Below are 22,143 nucleotides of genomic sequence, written 5' to 3'. Positions count from 1 at the left end.
CCAGAGGCGAGGAACCTCGAACCGACCCAGGCGTCAACACACCACAAGCCCAACAGCAGGCCGCACAGCCAACACCGCCACTGACGGAGAGCAGCCACAGAAGGCCCCAGAATACGACCAGCCAGCCTAAAGGCAACAAAAAGGGAACACCACCCCATAAAAAAAAGGCACAGCAGGAAGGAGGCACACCGCCAGAGCCCGCACAACCGCAAAACAGAGCAGCAGCACCCAAACCCCTTTAAGAGGTACAGGACAGAAAACAGGCAGAACCAGAAACTCCAACAAGGAGCAAAGGAACGAAAGAACGGCACCAGGAGGAAACAACCCCCCAACCATCCGGACGCCAAGGGGCGCACCAGCCCAACGCCCGAACCCCGAAAGGCCAACCAACTGCCCACAGAGCTCGCAGGGAGGATACAGGCCGACCCAAGTCGAAGACAAACACCCAGAAACCCAAGACAAGCCCCGGAATCCAATGCAGACACACCCAGTGTCGGACAGCAATCCAGGAAAGAAGACCCCATGACAGGCACAGGACAGGAGAGGCGAAGGGCTCCCGAACCGAGAAAAAACTCAGCCAGAACACCCCAAAGCCAGGAGGTCCAGACACACCACAGCCAACCTGCAAGTGGACCAGACACCCGAGACATAGGGGAAACAACAAGGGACCACCGGCAAACACCAGCAAGGCCCCACCGCCAGCCAAAACAGAGGGAGCCAAGGCCACCCAGACCAAACCGGAGCCACCAGGACAAAAGAGGCCCGACCCAGTCCAACCCGCAGCAGGACCCACGGAACTAGCGCAAACGGGGGAAAAGCACACAGCAGACCTCCGTACAACAGAAGGACAGGGCAACTACCCCACAGACAGAGCCTGACCAAACCAGAGAACAACCTCAACCCAAGGCACTCCCCGGAGAAGCAAAACAGGCCCAACCACGAGACACCGAACCTGGACAGCAAGAGGCATAACTCGGACAGGGAGGGAAACACCCCACGCAGGAGAGCCGCCCCGGGAAGAAAAACCCCCGGGGAGACGAAAAGTCCAAGGGGCCACAAGGAAGATAATGCCCCCCCCCCCCCCTCCCGGCCGAACAGCCGAACCGTCAAGTGAAGCCATCCCAGCACAACAAAGGCGGACGACCAAACACACCACCAGCACCCAGTCCGACTAGACCCCCCCAGAACCTCAGGGGAACCAAGGCAGAAAGAGGCCAGGCCAACCGAACCAACCAAGGGACAGACTGAAAGCACAGGCAATCAGGATTCAACCCCAGACCAGAGCGAGCCAGCGCCACCAGAGGCACAAGAGCAGCAACAGCACCCCGGGCCACATGAAAGCACCCCATGAACGCAACAGCACCCGGCATACCCAGGCGACCTCCCCACCAGGCACCAACCAGGCCAGAAACAGCAGAACCCCAGATCCATCAAACAAGATCAGGTGCACCCAGGCAAGCAAGGCCAAAGGCACAACACCCCCATGGGACACCAAGAAAGCAGAGGCAGGAAATGAACCCACCGTCCAGCGGGAGCCTGCGACAGCAGAGGCACAAAACACTCCACAGAGCCCCAGAGCCCAGGTCAGAGAACCAACGTCACTCAGGACCCAAATGGATAGCCCCGCAAGAGGCCCAGTGCAAGACACGCCAGGGGGAACAAGAGCCACCGGGCCCAAGGACAAACCACACAGCAGCAGGAAACAGCCGCCGAACATGGAGCCGCCGGGGAGTAGAGGAAGACCGAGCCCCCAACCACCACCGCAGACAGCGGGGCACCGTCAGGAAAACCCCACCAACCTAGGAGCCGAAACCACCCCACGCACAGCAGCACATTCCAAACCGACGCAGGAGGCAGCAAACACCCATTGAAAGGGCCCAAACCGGAAGGAAAGAAGAGGAAGAATCAACCCACCGAACAAGGCAGGGAACACCCGGAACCCCCTAATAGGCAAAGAAGCCGCGGGAACCGGCCTAAGAAGAATGTGTCCCGGAGAACCAGAAGGATCGACGAGGGAGACACAAGCGTGAGGCCGCCAGAACCAGCACCGGACAGCAGACCCCAGAAGGGCCCCGGAACCGAAACAGGAGCGAGTACACCCCCCGACCCTGCCGAAACACAAGCACTCACAACACCGCCCCCACAGAAAGGAGACCCGAGTCCTGCGCAAAGAGCCCGCCACAGTGCCTGAGAAATGGGAAAAAGGGGCAGCACAGAACACAGCCAGAATCCCAGCCCAACAAGGAGGGACAAGAAGAAGAGGAAGCACCCAGTAGACCCTGGGACAAGAGGAAGGAAGGGACCCCCCGGCCCCAGTCCATACCCCCAAAGGGCAGGGCCACCAAATCAGAATGAAACGCCGCCCAAAAGCAGGCGCACAACCCCACGGATCCCAAAATAGTAAAGAGCCCGCGAAGGGAAGCACCATCAAGGGAGTCCCCTAAGCAGTACCGTCCTCCAAGGCAAAACCCAGCGAGCAGACACAGAGGACCCAGCCACCGTCGCCAACGCCCCAAGGGTTACAAAGGAAAAAGTCTGCCCAGAAATGCCACTGCAGTCCCAACCCGGAAAAAGAGGCAGAGGGACCCACAACCAGCAAACCAGCACAGAAAAAACGGACAGACACATAAAGTGACCGACCCAAAAGCCAGGGCAAGACGCAGCCCGGACCGCAAAACCAGAGGAAGTACAAGCCAGCCTCAAGGTCCCCCATCCCGCAAGACCACAGGAGAAAAAGGAACCGCAACCACGGACACCACCAGTCACCGAGACGCCACACCAGCCACTGGGAACCACCCGCTCCACAGCCAGGAAACCCCAGGAAACCACCGCAAAGGAAACCTCATTGCCAGAAACCGGGGAAAGGCATGACTGACAACCTCCCCCCCCACCCCTTTAGCAGGATCCGAACCCATGACTAGTGAGATCCACCATCACCACAGGCACAAGACATACCACCGAGCCACAGTTCCAGGCTAGAGATCCAGGAAAAGGGAGGCCCATAAGCCCCAACAACAGGCGAATGGAGAAACGTCTACCGACCAACCATCCACCAAGGGCCACGGAACCCAAAAAGCATCCCGAGCATGGAGCAGAACACCACGAAGGCACGTCCAGACCATGCCCTATGGAAGGAGCAGTGGAAGACCCAGCGACCACCACCTCCCCGTTACAGCGGAGCCCAAACTACAGAACTCCATAAGGGGAACAGAACAGAGAAAGTAGAGCCCAGATCAAGCAATGCAAGATCCACAAGGGCTAATCAGGGAATGCCACACCCCAACAGGACAGTAGGCCAGCCCAAAGTAGTAATGGATATCCACACAGAAGTTGGGCTCCAAGTAGATATAATATCAAGAAGAACAGCTGGACAACCACAGATGAAAGATGTCTTACTACCCAGTAAGAACACCCAGCAACAGATACAGAAATCAAGAAAATACATTCCAAGTGACCTGTATCAATACCAAATGACATAGGCAAATTCCAAATGACATGAAAACATGGAATACCACACCAAACATGACAGAAAGAGGGAGTCCCGGACTCCCCCAAACCCCATGGACCCACCAAAGCAGGGACACAAACGTACATGAAACAGGTATCCAAGGGGGAATAAAAAAGGCCGCCAAGCAGACCGTCACACACCGACCTGAAAGGAGGCCAGACCGCCATGCCACCGGGGTGCAGAGAAGCCAGCCGTGCACAACAAACCACCCCACCCACCCCGGGCGAACCCGCTAGGGCAGAGAATCAACCCGGAAGAGGGGAGGCCCCAACAGGAAGACAAGACGCGCCACCACCACGGGTCACCGCCATAAACACAAGCAATGCCCAAAAGTAAGGGGCAGAGAGCGACCCACGGCAGGGAAAAGAGGCCAGGGGAGAAACCAAGGACATGCAACCACAGCCCCAGAGTCCCGACCCCCCAAAGCACCGGCCCCAGGCATGTGTCAGGAGGCGCAGCCCAACACCATCAGAATACCAGGGCGCCCCTAAAAACGTAAACACAAATGAAACGAACATAGAAAGAACAGGCAGCCCTAAATAGGACACAAAAGAGAGAGTAGATACTACCCATCAAAGGAACCTGCCCCAAACAGACACGGAAACCGAAAGGAGGCCAGAGCCTAAAACGTATTGGCGCGCTCTTCACGAGCACCAGCCATAACACATAAAAACTCCAGATTACGTTAGGTAGGAGGGGGAGGAAAAGCGAAACGCTCAGAACCATACGAGGTTGAAGCCACGCCAATACCCGAACCCAGGTAACCGAGTTCAAAGCCGGAAGCATTGCAGGGCACACCACATCCGTACCCCCCAACTCCCGGACAATCCAAATGGCAGCAAACAGTGGGAAACACGGGCCCGATACGAGCACCCAGCCTCCAAACACACCACCAAGTAGGAGCCAAACCGCCACGCCACAGGCGAGCAGAGAGGCCAGCCGCGCCCAACACACCTCCCCTCCCACCCCGGGTGTACCCGCTATGGCAGGGAACATACCCGGAAGAGGGGAGGCCGCAGCAGGGAGACACCACCCCACACCAGGTAGTCAAGGCCCCCCAACCCCACGATCCCGCTAAAGCAGGGACTCGAAAGTACATGAAAAAATAAAAACAGGTACATCAGGGGAAAAAACGGCCGCCCAGCAGGCCGTTTCACACTCACCCGAAAGGAGGCACCGGTCCAGCACCTCCCCACAACGAAGTTGCCAGGAAATGAATTCCGCAGAAAAAACAAACAGGATGTGGATGGGCGGGTCACATGGTTATATGCCTTCGGGTGTGGGTGTGGCCTGGAGGGAAGGGATGGGTTTTTAGTTGCTTGGGAGTTTCTGGTGGGAGGAGCTATGCTCATTAGTAAGGACTGGGACGGGGAGGGCTGACGAGGAGGTAATGAGGGGGGGGAGGGGGGGGGGAAGGGGCAGGCTTATCACCTCCAGACAGCATTTGACCCCGGCCCCCATCGGGTCAGGCTCCGCTTTCCCGGCCCGGGTTTCTATTCCCTCCCACATTACACCCGGTTGCTCAGCTTTAACGTGAACCTTGATATTTAGTGTAGTTTGTAGACTGCCATTTTGTTGTAATTTGAATCCCGTATATAACATTGTAAACAGACAGATTGAATGAAACACTGTACCAGGCAGTAAAATGGATTAGTGAGCTGCTGGTGAGATAGGCAGTGTCGGGAGGTCATGAGCTTGAATTTCAGTAAGGCTGATTCAGACTTCCATCGTTCCGAGGTCGGTAAATTAAGTACCTTTAAATTGAGTAATAGTAGTACCTGTCATTTGCAGTGTTTAGAAATCGTAGAAATCGCTTATTGTGTGCGAGATCTATTTTGAGTTTAATGATGTTCAGTTGTAGTTTGTGTAAAAGGATATATGAATGCATGACTACAGGGATATCCAGAGAACCTCCTCGCAAGTGACTAAAAAGTGATTTTCTCTATTTGCTCAATTGTCCCCAGACCTTTGCCATACAACTACCTTTGCTGACCTCATGCGTGACAACTACACTGCATTACTTATCATATACCTATTTCAGGTCTTCCCTCACCTGTTGATGAGGTAAGAGAGCATTCCTGCCAACTACCACACCCACTGAATGTCATATTGGAGAAAATTCTTAGAGGCGCAGAGAAATGAAGAAACAGCAAAGAATTACAGGCATTTCTGCATTATCACTAACTGCATTATGATGCCCTTGGGCGAAACCACACCTTCTTGAGCGTGTGAAGTCTGTGATGCCTTTTGATTGAAAAACGGAGTCTTGAACACTGCATTGCGTTTTTTTAAATGAGTATACAGGCCTAGCTGTCTTTAAATAAGTTTTTGTTTATTTTTCATTAGGAGCAATGCTGTGTGGTGTGTAGATTTCTAAAGGAAGTTCATTTTCCACGGTAAAGAAAAGGAAAAATGAAGACAATTATAATGCTGTTAATTCCCTCTTGTGTTAAGATTCACTGATCCAGCATAACATATCATTGGAACTCTCTTAGTCTGAATTTCGATATTTCCCTTAAATACCCTTACAATGACCTATCTGACCTTTAGACTGAGCCCATAAGATCCCACCACTCACAGGAGTTTGTGCTGTCTGACGGAACATAAACAGGCCCGGTGTACTTATGTGGCTCTGAATATTCATCCCAATATAGAACAGCGAGTGCAAAGAAAGCAAGAAAAAACATTTAGCAGTCGTGAGTGCAGTGGCGAGAGGAATGTTGATAGCACCAGTGCTTAATTTGAGCCTGTGGTTGCCCGTTGGGGCACAAGCACTCATTTTTGGGGACCCGCACTTATGTTCCCAGATCATACACTTACCGAAAGCAAGGGAGGAACAAAAAAAACAAGCAGAAGTTTGGAGGAAAAGAAAGAATGAAAAAAACTGTCACAAAAGCAGGGCTGAGAACCAAAACCGGCCCTGGCAAAGTGCTCGGCCGGCCCCCTGGGCCTGCGACCGTGCTCTTTGGCTGGGCCGGTTTTCTGCCGATTTTGTTACAGGGGCGATTTTGCAGCTATGCTGCAAAAACGGCCCTGTGACAAAAACGGCCCCCAGGGCCCAAAACCGGCCCCCACCCTTGCGGCGCACCGGGGGATTGCCCGGTGCCCGCAACGGCCAGTCCGGGCCTGGACAAAAGGAGACAGTCGGAATCTGCAAGAGCGAGATAAAGTGGCAGGGTGTGTCTGATGATCATTTAAAGAGTCATTAAGTGGATTGAAGACTATGCAGGCTTGGCATTCAGTGCCCCAGTGGCGGCTCCTCAGCATAGGCGGAGGAGCATCACCCTACCGCTCTTTGAGCACTGAAAAAAAAGAAAAAGAAAATGATAATAACATGACGTTATTATCAATTTATTTTTCAGTGTGGACTCAGAGCCAGGTTAGGGCAGTGCAGGTTGGGCTGGCCAGAGCAGAGGGAGGAGTGGTGACACTCTCTAAGTGTGCATGACGGTTTCGCTGGCCCTCTTGGGTCAGCCAAACAGTCATGCACACTTTGCATGTTCTCCACCGGGCTGTAATGCAACCTGTTGAAAACATGCACAGCCTCCCAGCCCCTGTCTGAGTGCCGAACCACAATGCTCAGACCAATCACGATGCTGCTGTCAGGGTGATAGCAGCATCGTGATTGTCTGGGAGAGTCTGGGAGCCTGGATGCTTTGGTTCCATGCTGCCAGTGCAGGGAGAAGAGGCCAGAGCGCAGGCGGCAGGGTGTTCACAGCTACTTTTTTTTATCACCCTCTTCCCCACCACCCCCATTCGGAGGCAGCTGGCACTGCAGCTCACTAACATTTAATTGGGTAAGCCACTGGTTTTGGAGCAGAGCTTTGTGAACCAGCACCCATTCTTTTACAAATTAGGAACTGGACACAAGAAAGAGATCCCCCATGATGTGATGGGTTTGGGATCAAATCTTTGTGACACACACGTGCAGGGGCCACAGATCACTCCACAAAAGAGGCTTCAGAGATTCCCTTCCAACGGTAGTCCCAGGTACTGCATCTGCAGTAGAAAATGTACCTCTCTAGGCTCCCATGATGCTAGACGTGCATGAGCAGTCCGGAGCTAAGTCATATATTTAATGTATTAGTACAAAAACAGAGAATTAGATATTACACAATAAAGAGTACTCAATGAATATGATAATCCAGCAGTATAGCAGTAAAACAATAACCCCCATTTATGCATCTGTATAACATTCGGGCACCACTAGTGTTCAAGAAACTCTGTGTGCCAAGCTCACTCACAGTCTCACACTGGACCCATAATAGAAATGCAGAGTACTGCTATCAGAGCTCTGGGAAAGACAAGGTTAACTAAAAGGCAAAAACCATGAACAGCAACAGTGTTCAATCAAGATGCAGTAACAAAGGGAAGATACAGTCTTCGTGACAAAACGGTTACCTTGTAATAAGTGGATAACATTTGAAGGTTTGTTACATTAGAATTTTGCGACCATCTAAAGCAGCACATATACAAGAAACAGCAAATACGTTACAATGAACCAGAAACCTGTAGAAGAAGGGTGCAGTGTCTCACAGCTCAATGATGTGTTTTCTGGACCATGGTTCAGAGCTCAAGGATGTGTTTTCTGGACCATGTTTCACAGCTCAAGGATGTGTTTTCTGGACCATGTTTCACAGCTCAAGGATGTGTTTTCTGGACCATGGCTCACAGCTCAAGGATGTGTTTTCTGGACCATGTTTCACAGCTCAAGGATGTGTTTTCTGGACCATTGCTCACAGCTCAATGATGTATGTATTTTCTGGACCACGGTTCACAGCTCAAAGATGTGTTTCTGGACATTGGCTCAATGTTCCAGCACGTGTTTTCTGGACCATAGTTCACAGCACAAGGATGTGTTTTCCGGACCATGGTTCACAGCTCAGGAATGTGTTTTCTGAACCATAGCTCACAGTTCATGGATATGTTTTCTGAACCATGGCTCACAGATCAAGGATGTGTTTTCTGGGGGGCTTTGCTTGCCGAGCTGCGAAATGGCTGCTAGCTAGGCAAGCTCCGCCGGCCGGGACATCATCCTTGCACTATTCTGACACTTGGTGAGCACATTCTGTGCAAAACTACCCCTCGTCTACAGCCCGAGGTATGCAGAGCCCTTTGGGCCGATGATAACCGCTGGACGTGCCTCTGAAGCAGACAAGTGAAATCTGGTCTGCGGGAGCGGATGCTCCTGTGAAACGCATGGGCGGCGGACCTTGGGGAGGGAAAGGCGACAACTCCTATGTTTATATGACTGGGAGTTCCTGGCTGCAGAATTTGACAACCCAGAAGTGGGTCCCTCCTCGGGCTGTCTGGACTTGCTGCTGCACACTCCCCCCCCTGCTGCTAATGCCTCACTGACAACGAGGAGAAGGGGGTGCAATACTCAGGTGCAAGGAGTTCGGTGGTGGATTGGGGGGTGACTTGGGCAGGTTCCACCACTTGTTTGATCGGTGATAGAGAAATATTGCGTGCACGCTGGGTCTGCATCTGCAGATAATTGAACCATGGGAAAGCCAGATGCAAAACAACTGAAATTAACCTTTGAGCAGAGGAGGAACACGAGGCTCTCGGAGCAAGAGTCGGAGGCAGGAATGGAGAAGCAGCCGAACCAGCAGACGGAAGACCAGGGGGAGGATTTACGTACATTAATGCTCGAAATGAGGCCCAGTCTTCGTAATATAGACTCCAAATTGGATATGCTGACCTCCCAATTGGACGCTGTTAAGACGCAGGTGGGAGCACACAAGACTAGCCTGGGCATGCTTGAAAATAGGGCCTCGGACTATCATGATTTTCGAGTAGAGACGAAAGAGCAACTCCTCCAGATGGACAAAGTGATTGGCATAATACGACCTAAAAATGAGGATCTGGAGGCTAGATCTCGCCGGAGTAACTCCGTATTACTGGCATACCAGAAACAACAGCCATTTCAAAGATGGAGACATTCGTGGCTGACCTCCTCCAAAAGCTATTTGACCCACATCTTTCCTCAGTCTTCGCCGTGGAAAGGGTGCATTGTGCTCTGGGTTCTCATCCACCAGTGGCGCTACCCCATACCCATCTTAGCCAAGATTCTGAATTACCAAGATCAAGAAACTGTCTTAAGCCTAGCCAGGGGTAAAGGGACGATCACCGATGGGGGCAACACAATTTCCTTCAACTGGACTTCACCCCCGCAGTGCAGGCGGTGAGGCAGGAATTTATTCAAGCTGCAGGCCCAGATTCCGTATGCACTCCTGTATCCTGCAAAACTTAAAGTAACCCATGATGGGTCTGCCCATTTTTTCACAGATGCGGATCATGCTCCTGGGAGTCCCTTGGTCTACATCAAGATGGATTATGCCGACATGGTTTGATCTTTGTTTGTTGTGGATGGAAAGTTGAATATCACTATATATTTCCTGCTATTAGTTTTTGATATACAATGCTGTTGTGACTAATTGTTGGTTTTGCTGGTTTTACATCGCCCAGCACTGATTGCTGGGGCTATCTGAGAACTGTTAATTTGATATAGGTTAGGGCTGGATTGGGTAAATATACACCTACTACATTTGTTCTAGGAGACTTGGGTAGTTAGGGTTATTAAATACTGTGAGAGATAGGAATGACTCACCAGCATATTCTTGGCCACCCTGAGAAATCAGGGGAGTATGTTGGCGATACTGCGCCCCTACGGGAGAGCTCTCACTAGTAGTTGTGTCTTTAGTGATGTTTGGGATGGGTACTCTGCAACCTGATTGGGGGTTTGGAGTGGGTGGTGGGTGGTGGGTGGGGGTAGGAGATGTTTTATGGTTTGCCAGATCTATGCTTAATAATGTTACCACTAGTTGTCATGTGGAAATGTACAAGCTAGTATGCTACGCTCCTGATAATTCATTGTATTATACCGGCATAGTTGCCCAATGACCTCTTTAAATTTTCTTACCTTGAACATCCGTGAGCTCAATGATGGTAGGAAAGCTAGGTCTGGGGCCTCTTATTTACTTAGACATAAGATTGATGTTTGTATGCTGCAGGAGACACATCTAAGTAATCCCGCCTCACCTAGATTGCGCCACAGGAGATGGGGGTCGATATACTCCTCTACCTATTCTGACTATGCTAGAGGCGTCACTGTATTGATCAGACGAGATCTAGACTGTAAGGCTGGTGCACAACAACTAGACCCAGAAGGCAGATATGTACTAATACAAGGCACTCTAATGGTGATAGTCGCGATTTATGGCTCCATCGCGGACACACCAGACTTTTTTCAAAATGTATGGCCTAAAGTGAAAGTGACTAATTGTGATTTTATTATATGAAGAGGGGATTTTAATGTCATTCTTGATGATGTACTGGATAGAAAAGGGATGTCACGAAACACTACACCCCTTGGCTAGCACCACTCCGAATGCCATACTATCAGATGGAGACTTGGTTGACATCTGGAGAAGGGTCCATCAGGAGGTTAGGTAGGGAACATGCATTTCAGAATATCATTAAGGCATGGTCAAGACTGGATAATTGGTTGGTTTCCAGAGATGTGGCTACTTGGACTAGGGAAGCCCTATATCTTCCCCGATCCTTATCAGATCATGCACCTAGTTTATTGCCTATTTCGTGTTATTGAGCGTTTTGAGGTACGTTCACATCATGTTCTAGAGTGCATCTTTTCACGGCTGCGCGCAGATTGTGTGACGTGTGCAACGCTTTCACTTTATATAGCTTATTTGGTGTTTGGCCTTTGAGACCACGTGCTTTACTCCCCATGCTTAGAATTTCTACTGAATATCGCCTTATTGGGGACGATTCTTCGTGCTCAATATTTTTACACTAATACCCCTTTGATCTACTTAGTAAGGTTACCTGCAAATACAATATTAAGACGCTCCTCCACTTTCGAAATATTTGAAAATTGGACTTTTCACTTATACACATCTTTGAGTTCAAAATGTTTGGGGGATTTTATGACACTGTGAGAAGTCTTTTAACTACATCATCCGTGCCTGGTTAGAAATACCATATCCACCTAGCCACGTCGGTTTGGAATACATTCGCCATTATACTCTAGCCTTGATGAAGTCTTTGTTAAAGACGAAACACATGTTGGTGAATAATTCACTGGGCGAATCATTCACTGGGAGAAACACTTGTTTTGAGAATAAAATCTACTAATAATGAATTGATTAAATCAGAAGACGACTGCTCTAGAATCTATTCTTGGACTGCTTTTGGATCCATATTTACAGATTTGATGCTTGGTGTGATTGTACCTTGTTATCTATTGTAGGAAGATTGTTCTTCCAGAAACCAGTTACTATGCTGAATACTAAAAAAGCAAAAACTTGAAGGTGTGCTGTTCGTATAACCTCAACCCCGTTAGTACCTAGTTTATTGCGCCTGGAACTACCACATTCTATTCCAAGGATGTATACTTGGAGACTGCCCCAAGACACCCCATTAGATGAAGCTCTTAAAGAAGAAATTGGAGGAGACATAAATGATTATTTTTCCCTCAACACGGGCTCTGTAGACACAGTTGCTACGCTATGGGAAGCCTTTACAACTGTAATAAGAGGGAACTGTATAGCAAGACAAGCGGGGGTGTTGAAGGGCATTAGGGGAACACTGGACTCACTTGAAAAACAGATTAGAGAACTGGAGCAACAATTCTATGCATCCGGCGAGCCAACTAAAATGGATCTGCTGAAAGAAAAACTACTTGAATTTGAGGAAGAGGCACACAGAGAAGTTAAATTCCTAGGTAAACACGTCCAGGCTAGGCGCTATGGGGAGAGATATAGGCCTGGGAGGACGCTGGCGGCAATGTTACGACCCTCACGATCCTCTGCATTTGTCACTGAGTTAAAAACTGAAGGCCACCATATAGTTAGAGGTCAGAAGGCTATACTTGAAGAATTCTGCAGTTTTTATGCTGAGCTCTACTCCTCCTTCCAGGGCTCAGGTCCAGAAGGCCTGCTGCCGTTCCTGGACTCGATTGCACTGCTTTGGCTGAGTGATGGTTACAGGGAATATTTGAATTTTCCCTTTACAGTAGAAGATGTGTCAAATGTTATAAAAAGCCCCTGGAACGGACTGCCTAACCACTGCTTTTTATAAAACATATGTTAAGGAACTAGCAACCGCCTCTTTGAGCTGTTTGAAGAGGCCCGTGAAACGGGTGTCCTGCCTCCATCAATGCTGGGGGCAATTATAATTACCCTCTTAAAACCAGGAAAGCCTGCTGATGAATTGGACTCCTATAGGCCACTCTCGCTAATAAATGTAGATACCAAAATGTTGGCGAAGCTTATCTCTAATAGGCTGCAGCTTTGCTCCCACTGGTGGCTCTCCCAGACCAATCGGGGTTCATCCCTGGGAGATCGACGTCCCAAAACCTCAGGACTTTATTCTTGGTGTTACATTATTTACATCCAGAACTACAGGCTGCAGTTGTATTTTTAGACGCTACAAAAGCATTCGATACTTTGGAATGGCAATACCTATTTACAATACTTGGTTGTATGGGGTTTAGTCCGTAGTTTATAAATCTAATTTGCCTGGTATACACGCGCCCGAAGGCACATGTGAGAGTGAATGGGCTCCTCTCTGCATCATTTGAAATTTCAAGAGGCACCAGACAGGGGTGCCCGATCTCCCCTTTGCTCTTCGCGATTGCGATGGAACCGTTAGCAGCGTGCATCAGGCAACACTATACTGTCAAGGGGATTGGATTTAGAACCCGTAGTCTGTTAATTTCTCTCAATGCAGATGACGTCATCTTGTATGTGTCCGATCCAGAAGCAAATTTAGATCCATTATGGAGGGAGTTTATTACATTTGGTGGCCTCTCTAGTATATCAATCAACTGGGCTAAGTCATTGATTTTCCCTTTGACTGACACCATCTGATTTCCCCCTCACGTGGACGACGGAGCTCGTGAAGTATTTAGGTATATGGGTTAGCAGAGAAATGCAGGTCTTATGGAATATGAATTACGGACGTGCTATAAACTGGTTGGAGGAGAAGGTCACTGCTTGGGCAGGGCTCCCACTCTCACTGACCGGGAGGATAGCACTGGTCAAGATGGTGGTACTTTCTAAATTCCTTTATTTATTTGTTAATATCCCACTACCACTCACACAGGCCTTCTTTAGGACCCTACGGTCCCTGCTAATTTCCCTGAATTGGGCGGGTAAAAAAGATAGAGTTACCAAGGAACTTTTATCACTCCCTTTACGACAAGGTGGTCTTGGAGCGCCAGACATGCAATTATATGCTTGGAGTGCACAGGCGCAGTTCATGCATTACTGGGCACACCCCACTCCTTTTCAGCCGCATGTGGCAGTTGAAGCTGCTGTTGCGGCGCCCCTTCCCCTACAGGCTGCCCTGTATAAGGAATACAAACACCCTAGGGAAGACATTGATACTGTAGAGACTGTGCGAAGGGCCTGGAATGAGCTGAGAAAGAGAGGAGGCTATTCCATCCTCTATGCCCCTGCAATACCTATAGCCAATAACCCTATGCTGATCCCCACGGGGGAGGGTGTTGTTAGAGATTTAGCACATAATTCGAAATTGCACACCTTCGCTGACCTCTACCCAGATGGGTCTTTCCAACTGCCTCCGTCGGCCACGGAAGAAAGGCAAGTGCCGTTTTCCAAACTGTTTGCATATCATAAACTCAAGGCTACATGTTGATCTCTACATGATACTTTTCCAGACACCCCACCTACCCGTAGGCCTTAGAAAAGTTCCTAAGTCAAACTCACCTCGCCGACTAATCATCAGAATATACAATCACATGCAGAATTCGACCCCTCTGACGACACCACGAGCAATAGGGGCTTGGAATGAGGACCTACAAACCTCACTCACAGAAGACCAGTGGCTTTATTGTTGCAGCCAACTCACAATACTTTCCCCAAACTATAAGCTTTGTTTAATCCATTTCAAATTCCTACATAGATTTTATAGGACACCTTTTAGTTTCCATCATATAGGTTTCAAAGAGGATGACAGTTGCTGGAAATGTGGGAGAGCCCCTGCCGGGTTTCTACATGTTGCATGGGAATGCCCAAGATTAGGCAAATATTGGGCCGATGTGTTCCATATCATTCACCAAATACCCGGGTTGGCTGGGGACCCCACTCCTTTGCAGGGACTGTTGGGATATGTTAAGGACATGCCAAGAATTACTGCTACTTTTTGCCAAGCGACGAGTTGTCATGCATTGGGGAAGTAAAAGGGTTCTATCCAAAACTGATTGGATAAAAGACATAACATTTGGTCACTCACAACTCACCACTTTTTGGGAACTAATGCCCTCCACATCAAGACCCAAGGACATATGGGAACCATTCTTGGTGTGGGTTCGTGAACATCAAGAGACAATGAATGCCTTGGGACCCCAAGAGTAGCCTTGAAGGAAGTCTGAGGGAGGTGTGAAATGCAATCTGGAGGTATTGCCAATGTGTAATTGTGCTTGATTATATTGTACGCATTTTGTATTTTATAATTTTAGATGTGTCATACCCTGTTATGATTTCTGGTGGTGAGGACACTGCTGCTTCCTTTATAATGGCTACACTTACCATGTTCTTGGGACTATATATCAGAGGAATTATATATATCAATATGATCAGGGAGCACATGACTTTGTTACGGAACGGTAACACTGTACTGTATAAGCAACTGACTGGCTGTTTTTGTAATTGTATGCAATGTTGGTTTTTAAAATGCAAATAAAAAAATAAAAAAAGGATGTGTCCTCCGGACTGCAACAAGGATCTCTTGCTCCTGATTGTCCAGGCTGCTACAGGCGAGCCTTTGGAGAACAGCAACATTTAAGAGTAGGGCAGAAACAGTATGACTGATTCCAAAGTGTTGCAAGCCGAAAGGTACAATCGGTTTGCCACATTACACAGAAATACCTCTTGATCTGAATTGCTGGCTAGTCAACTCCATGCAGCACCACTGGCTAATGCACGCTGCAGTTGCCTCCTGTTAAGAGACCTGGAACTTATTTCTTTACAAATTAGGCACTGATTCTGGTACAGGCAGTGATTTTGACAGATGTGCTAAAATAGCTGAAAATATGATCACTGATTACTGTATCCGATGTAATGTATTGTTTAAGGAATGGTCTTTTTTTCTTGTGTTCTCATGAAATAAAACATGTTTTAAATAGTACAATTTTTAGAAGACCATTAGCCAGACCCTATGATTGGTGTCAAAGTAATGTTTCCAACACTTTTACAGTACACATTTGTTCTAAATTCCAGAAAGAGTATGGTAGCACTCTTTTAAGTAAAATTTGTGAAAATAATTATTTTTTAAATAAAAATAAACAGTAATTATGCCCTTCTGCCTCCCACCTAAGGAATAATTTTCTCGGGGAAGCCAGTAGATAATTCTCCTACATGCAACTAGGCACTCCCAAAACAGCACACAGGCTGCTTCCAGCCATGCATTTAGGGCCAATGTGGACCATCCCCATTGCCATACGGGTTGAGGTGAACACATTATGGTTTAACCTCTAAAGGATTAAATATCAATGGTCCCCAGGGAGCACCAGTTTGGAGGGAATCTTCCGAATTAGGAACACAATAAGTTATGACCAAAAGGAAAGATTTTATAGAACTAGAGTATGTCACGAATACAGAGAAAATGGCAGGGTTGACACATCTGCACAGTACCTTTGTCGTATATATAATGAAGCAAGCAGGAGACTGCTTGAAGTAAGGCACACTGGTTTATTTGTAGAAACAGCTGAGTGAACACTTCGCCAGCTGACCAGACCGGCAACTGACATTCACCGAACCAAGACACAAGGTTCTAGAATACTCACAGGTATTCTAGAAAGGAAAGGGAGGAGGGAAAATAGAGGAAGGGCTTTACAGTGGATAGAAGCCACATTAAAACAGGTGAAAATATACAACATACAGCCATTTGCATTTTGCCCGGATAAAGCTCTTGTTGATTCTAGGAACAGATGCACACTGCAAGCCTACAATATTGCCAAATAAGTCTTGTTAAGCGAAAACACCCTGAGGAAATAAAAGTGACTGATTAGGACATTGGCGCAGCGGAAACTGCGCAATGCCGCCTCCGCTGCTCCAAAGCCGCACAAGCAATGCCGATCACATTACGAGTTGAAAATGTGCTACTCGTAATATGATTGGTGATTATTTGGCCTCTCCCATGGCGGTGCCTTGAAAACAGGCACAGCAATGGGAATGGCCTAGAACTTCTAGTATGACATGGACTGTGATGTTCATGCGGTGTTGGAACTGGGGGGAATACAGAGAGGGGGGCACATGGTGTGCCCTCCTGAATGTATCCCTATTGCATGGAGGATATGGGGCCCCTGTATGGCCCCCTTTGTTCTTGGACCACCAGCATTTTAATGGCGGGCACCACCATGAAAATGCTGGCGGTGCAAGAGCTAAAAATATGCTGAGCGTAACTGCGCCAGTCCCTGCTCAGCATAATGCATTGTGGTGCTCCTGCCCCACCGCCAAGAAATGACTGTTCCCTGGTGCAGCAGGCAGCTGCAGATACGACGTTGTAAGTTGTAATCGGCAATACAGTGGACCGCCACCCCTGAGTCAAGGCGAGTCTGGCGGTCGCAAGACCACCAGATTCTGCACTGGGCCCAAAGATTTTCAATCTGAAGCCTGAGGAGAGGAGTAGCGTGGACAGGCATAGCACTAGGAAGCTGAGCAAAGACCAACATCCAGAGAGACATGTAGTGGAGCACAAGAGAGGGGAGGCTTCAACATCTATTGCCCTGGAGCGTAGAAGGTGTTAGTTACGGTGTTAAGTCAGGGACTTAATACCACACGATTGCTCAGCTGGCTCCTGAAAATCTGTCTCTGTTGCCTAAATGATACGGCCTTGAGTTGATTTCAAACAAAGCAGGAACAAGAGCTCTATTGTTTCACTTCCTGTCCAGTTTTTCATGCAGCTGGAATTAGTACTTCGAGAGGCTGCAGAGCTGTCTTTGAACAAAGGTACATGGATCACTCAGAAGCTTGTGCTGCTCAGAGAATTAACTACGAAACGGGACCTAGGATTGACCAGTGTTGCCTGTAATATGACGTGTTTGTGCACAGCTGTGGCCGGCACAGGTAAGCGTGGTGGGCGATTGGGCGGGGCGGGGCACTGTAGGGGGGAACCGACAGATGGAATAGGATTTTTTATTTATTTATACCTATTTCGTCGTCTGTCGACTAAACCGCCCAATCCCGCCCCACCCCGTTTACCTGTGCCACCTGCTGCTGCTTGTGCACCTCGCCCTGGGGGCAAGCAGGACTTGCCCTGAAAGTCCCTTGCACAGTCTGTTGGGCAAAACTGTTTGCAGCAAAGCAGTCAGAACACCCTTGATTGCACACACATACCAGAACGGAATCAACAGGTGACAATTCCTAGCTCATCTCTGAGGAATCGCCCTTAAATCGATGAAGCTGTCTTGAGGCTGGTAACATAAAATGATAATTCCAAAGAATACCCTAAACCTCTACACCATATAACCTTGTTCTATTTGTGTTGTGTGTATTTATTGCATGCATGCTTGGTGCTTGGGGGTGGCGAGTGTCGCCATGATGGTACTATGAGGAATCGCCCTTAAATTGATGAAGCTGGTAACATAAAATGATAATTCCAAAGAATACCCTATACCTCTACACCATATAACCTTGTTCACTCTTTGAGCTTATTGTACATTATTTCTTCTCCCTTCAGTCTGAGGTTATGGTGCGCATGAGCACAACGTTGTTGTTTTGGCTTCACAAATAAGACGTTGAGTTGGCCCTTGCAGCAAGCAGGTGGGTGCTACAGACCTTAGCAGGACACTAGGGCACCCTCTGTTTTCAGACAAGGACTCTATCGCTCCCCTGCTTGCAGAGGAGGTAGAGAGTTCACATGGGTTTGCTAGCTGAGTAGCAAACTAAGTGTACACATTCTGCTTGTGGCAATACATTCATCAGAGCTTCAAACTGAATAAAGTCCCATTCAGGGAAGGATAATTGACTGTCACTCCATTGCCGGGGCGTCGTTTGTAGATTTGACCTTTTTAAATGTCACAGAACAAAGTCTACTTTTTACATTTCTTACAGTATAAAGGGAGTGCACTCGATTTCTCGGAAACCCAGAAAAGTGCAGTCCCAAAACGTCGAGCAGGTGGAAGTTTATTGTTTACAAATAGACACAGGTCTGGGGGCTCAGTAGTGCCTGGGCTTCCAACTGCTGACGATAGCGTGACCAATGTCGTAGCTTCATCACTTTCCCACTTACATTATCAGGTAGAAGTCGCCTTCCAGGTGATGCACAATTTGGTAACGTTAAACTCAGAGAAACATTTAGCATGGATTTTTTCTCTTCGCTACCAGCTAAGACTGGGCCGGGTATTTATGTTATGTTAATTTCAATTATAATCTACATGGGTTTAAGGCTCTTCCAGTGTCTAAGGATGACAGACTTGTCACGTCATTTGACGCGTTATTTATTATGCGATGTTAATTGTATCAAAGTTCATCGTTAAGGTCACCTCTTCAATCTATGTCCTTGTAAACACTGTTTCCAGTCCTGTGCGTACATGTGGCAGCCCAGGGCATTCTGGTGTTGTTGTTTTGTCTTGCTTTTATTGAGCTAATTAGGGTATGATACCTGATAGATTTGATTTGCTGGTTAAACTTCCAGGATTAGATACAATGTCAGATGACAAACTTTGAACTTTGATTCCTGCCCCTCGTTCTGGCACTCCTGATGTATGGAAAGGCAAGCATGTACATAAAGATCACACATTGAGAATGGTGTGGAAGTTCCAGACACTGCAGAATGTGACTACTCAGATATTGGTACATCTGCATAGTTATTAGATTTGACATCCTTGGTGTGTTATTTCTCCAAACGTTTTGTCTTCACCCCTCCTGCTTTGATCATTTTGTTTTTGTTGACTTTTGGACTCTGTGCACGGTACCACTGCTAACTTGTGCTAAAGAGCTTGTGTTTTCTCCCTAAAGTATGGTAAAATTAGCCTACACCTGGCTCATTTAGTTTACTTGAAAGCCCTGAGTATGTGATCCTACTTGCAGGGCCGGACTGGCCGTAGCGAGCACCCGGCGTTTCCCCGGTGAGCCGCTAGGGTGGGGGCAAATTTTAGGCTCCTGGGGGCCGTTTTTGTTACAAGGCCATTTTTGCAGCTTAGCTGCAAATCGGCCACTGTAAGAAAATTGGCCAAAACCGGCCCTGGCAAACAGCTAGGCCGCTCCCAGGGGGGGCCGGCCAAGCTCTTTGCCAGGGCCAGTTTTGGTTCCCAGTTTGTCCCTGACTACTTGCACCCAGTGTCAGTAAATTAAATGCTACTTGTAGGCTTGCAGCACTCATTGTGCCACACACTAAAGTAGAATTTTAAAACATGCCTCAGGTCTGTTATTGCAGCACAGAATGAAGTTTTAAACTGCCATTTCAACATGGCAAAATAAACTTTTTGCCTGGCCTAAACCTTTCTTTTTAGTACCTATGAGCATAGTTGCGGAGAGGGTGGGCCCTTTGGGCAGGATGGCCGGGGAGAAGCTGTACCCAGCCCCACTTGCACTTCAAAGAGCTCTGCCTCACACGCTCACAAAGGAAGCTAACACCAGGCATGCCTGCCCTTTTGTCACCCCCACTCAGTTTGGAGTAGTGACAGGGGAAGGGAAGAACTTTCCAGACTAAACCAAATGTGATTATAGAAAAGGGAGTGCCACCCCCCCACACACACACAAAGGCAGACACCAGCTATAAATAATGAACCTCCAGAGCCACTCATCAGAACACTCCTGGAGCTGTGGACATAATAGAAGCACTACCCTCCTGCTTGAGGACTGACTGCCCTGCTGTCTGAGAAGGAAGACAGGACATAATTACCTTTTTCCCAGACTAACCTTAGTTACTCCAAGGTTCTGCTTGTTGACCTCCTGTTTGTATCTACAAGGACAAAACAAGCTCCAGAGGCCTCCGAGATGAGCTGCTGTAGATAAACCTGCCTGTACCTTCAACCGGGCCTGCCTGAGCTCTGCTAGCCTCTGCTGAAGTGACTTCCTGATCCCAAGAGGTACCCTCAGGTCCTGAACCCTTGGCTGGGATCGGTTTGAGCTCTCCCAAAAAAGAAAAGGTGAAAAATCCTAAGGTTTGGTCTCTTTTCAACCATGAATAGGTTTGTTAAACTTTGTTGCTCATAATAACCACCAACAGGAAGCTCTGGTGAAACCTGATCTCTGTGCTACTGTGACTACCAGTGACAACTGGCAGCACTAGAACTGCACTACGTGCTCTGGCAATGACAGCCTGCAGGGACGGCCAATGAGAAGCTCCAGCAACAACTGTCCGCGATGCCCTCCTGTCTATTGTGTTACAGCAATACCAGCCTGCACTACCCAGCCATGTCTTCGCTCTACAGTCTCAACCATATACAACGCTCTCCCTGCACATTGCCGCCTCCTCCACAGCGATATAGACTCTTCAAGTCAGACTTTAACAGGGTAACTTTTTCAGCAGAACCAACCTGGTCCCTTAACTGACCCTCACTCTATCGCCATCATCCTGAACTTGTGACTTTACCTCAGTATAGCATGACCAGATGACCATGAGTGGTGTCTTGAGACTTAAGGCGCTATTTTTACCTAAAACTAAAAAATGGATGACTCTGTTTGTACTGATTGGATTTGTGTGATTCCGGTGCTATTTTGTTTATTAAAAAGCATTCTATTTTTTGAATAGGTTTGGTATTTTTTCTTGTGTTTTTTTTCATGGTATTCAGTTCATGTGATACATAAATACTCTACACATTACCTCTAATTTAAGCCTGACTTCGTTGTGCAAGCTACAGATAAAATCCCCATTAACTTTAGTTTCCGATGACTGTGAAGGTCTGTGATGCTGCCAATCATCCAATTCAATGGCGCTGGTAGAGCTAATTGCTTTCTCTGACAATTGCAGAGTGTAAAATGCATGTTTCACTCACTTTGGTGGAAGAGTGGAGTTTAAATAAGTGATCATGTATATGTATCCATTCCAACATAGCTACTGAAAATGGCATGCAAAGGTCAGCTGTAGAGAATAGACGATGATGGTGCACATGACGCAGAATCAGTTCTCGAAATGGCAGGGCTGGGAGTGGACATCCATGAAAAAAGTACATCTTAGACACTGCCTATGAACAAATACCACATGGATAAATGATCTCACCATGTGTGATGTTGGTCATCTTAGGAGAAATACAGAACCCTAATGCACCAACCACTTCATTAATGAACCATAATACTCTACAACAAGTTTACAACAGGACCCTAATGCACCAACCACTTCATTAATGAACCATAATACTCTACAACAAGTTTACAACAGGCCTACTAATGTTAGCAGTGGGATTATTACCATCGAAGCATGAGTACAGATTCCACAATACAACACTATATTCTGTAGGGGGGTCAGAGAAACTATTGCTCATTGCAAAACATATGTGGTCACATACATGACACCAATATTACAGAGCAAGGCACACGCATGCACACACACACACCGACACACGCACACAGAAACACACAACACACACAAACACACACTTACACTGAATACATGCATGCAAAGAAAAGGCCCACAAGCAAATA

This window comes from Lissotriton vulgaris, chromosome 2_1 (assembly GCF_964263255.1).
Source record: "Lissotriton vulgaris chromosome 2_1, aLisVul1.2, whole genome shotgun sequence".
Taxonomy (NCBI): Eukaryota; Metazoa; Chordata; class Amphibia; order Caudata; family Salamandridae; genus Lissotriton; species Lissotriton vulgaris.
Note: the sequence above shows the minus strand (reverse complement) of the source record.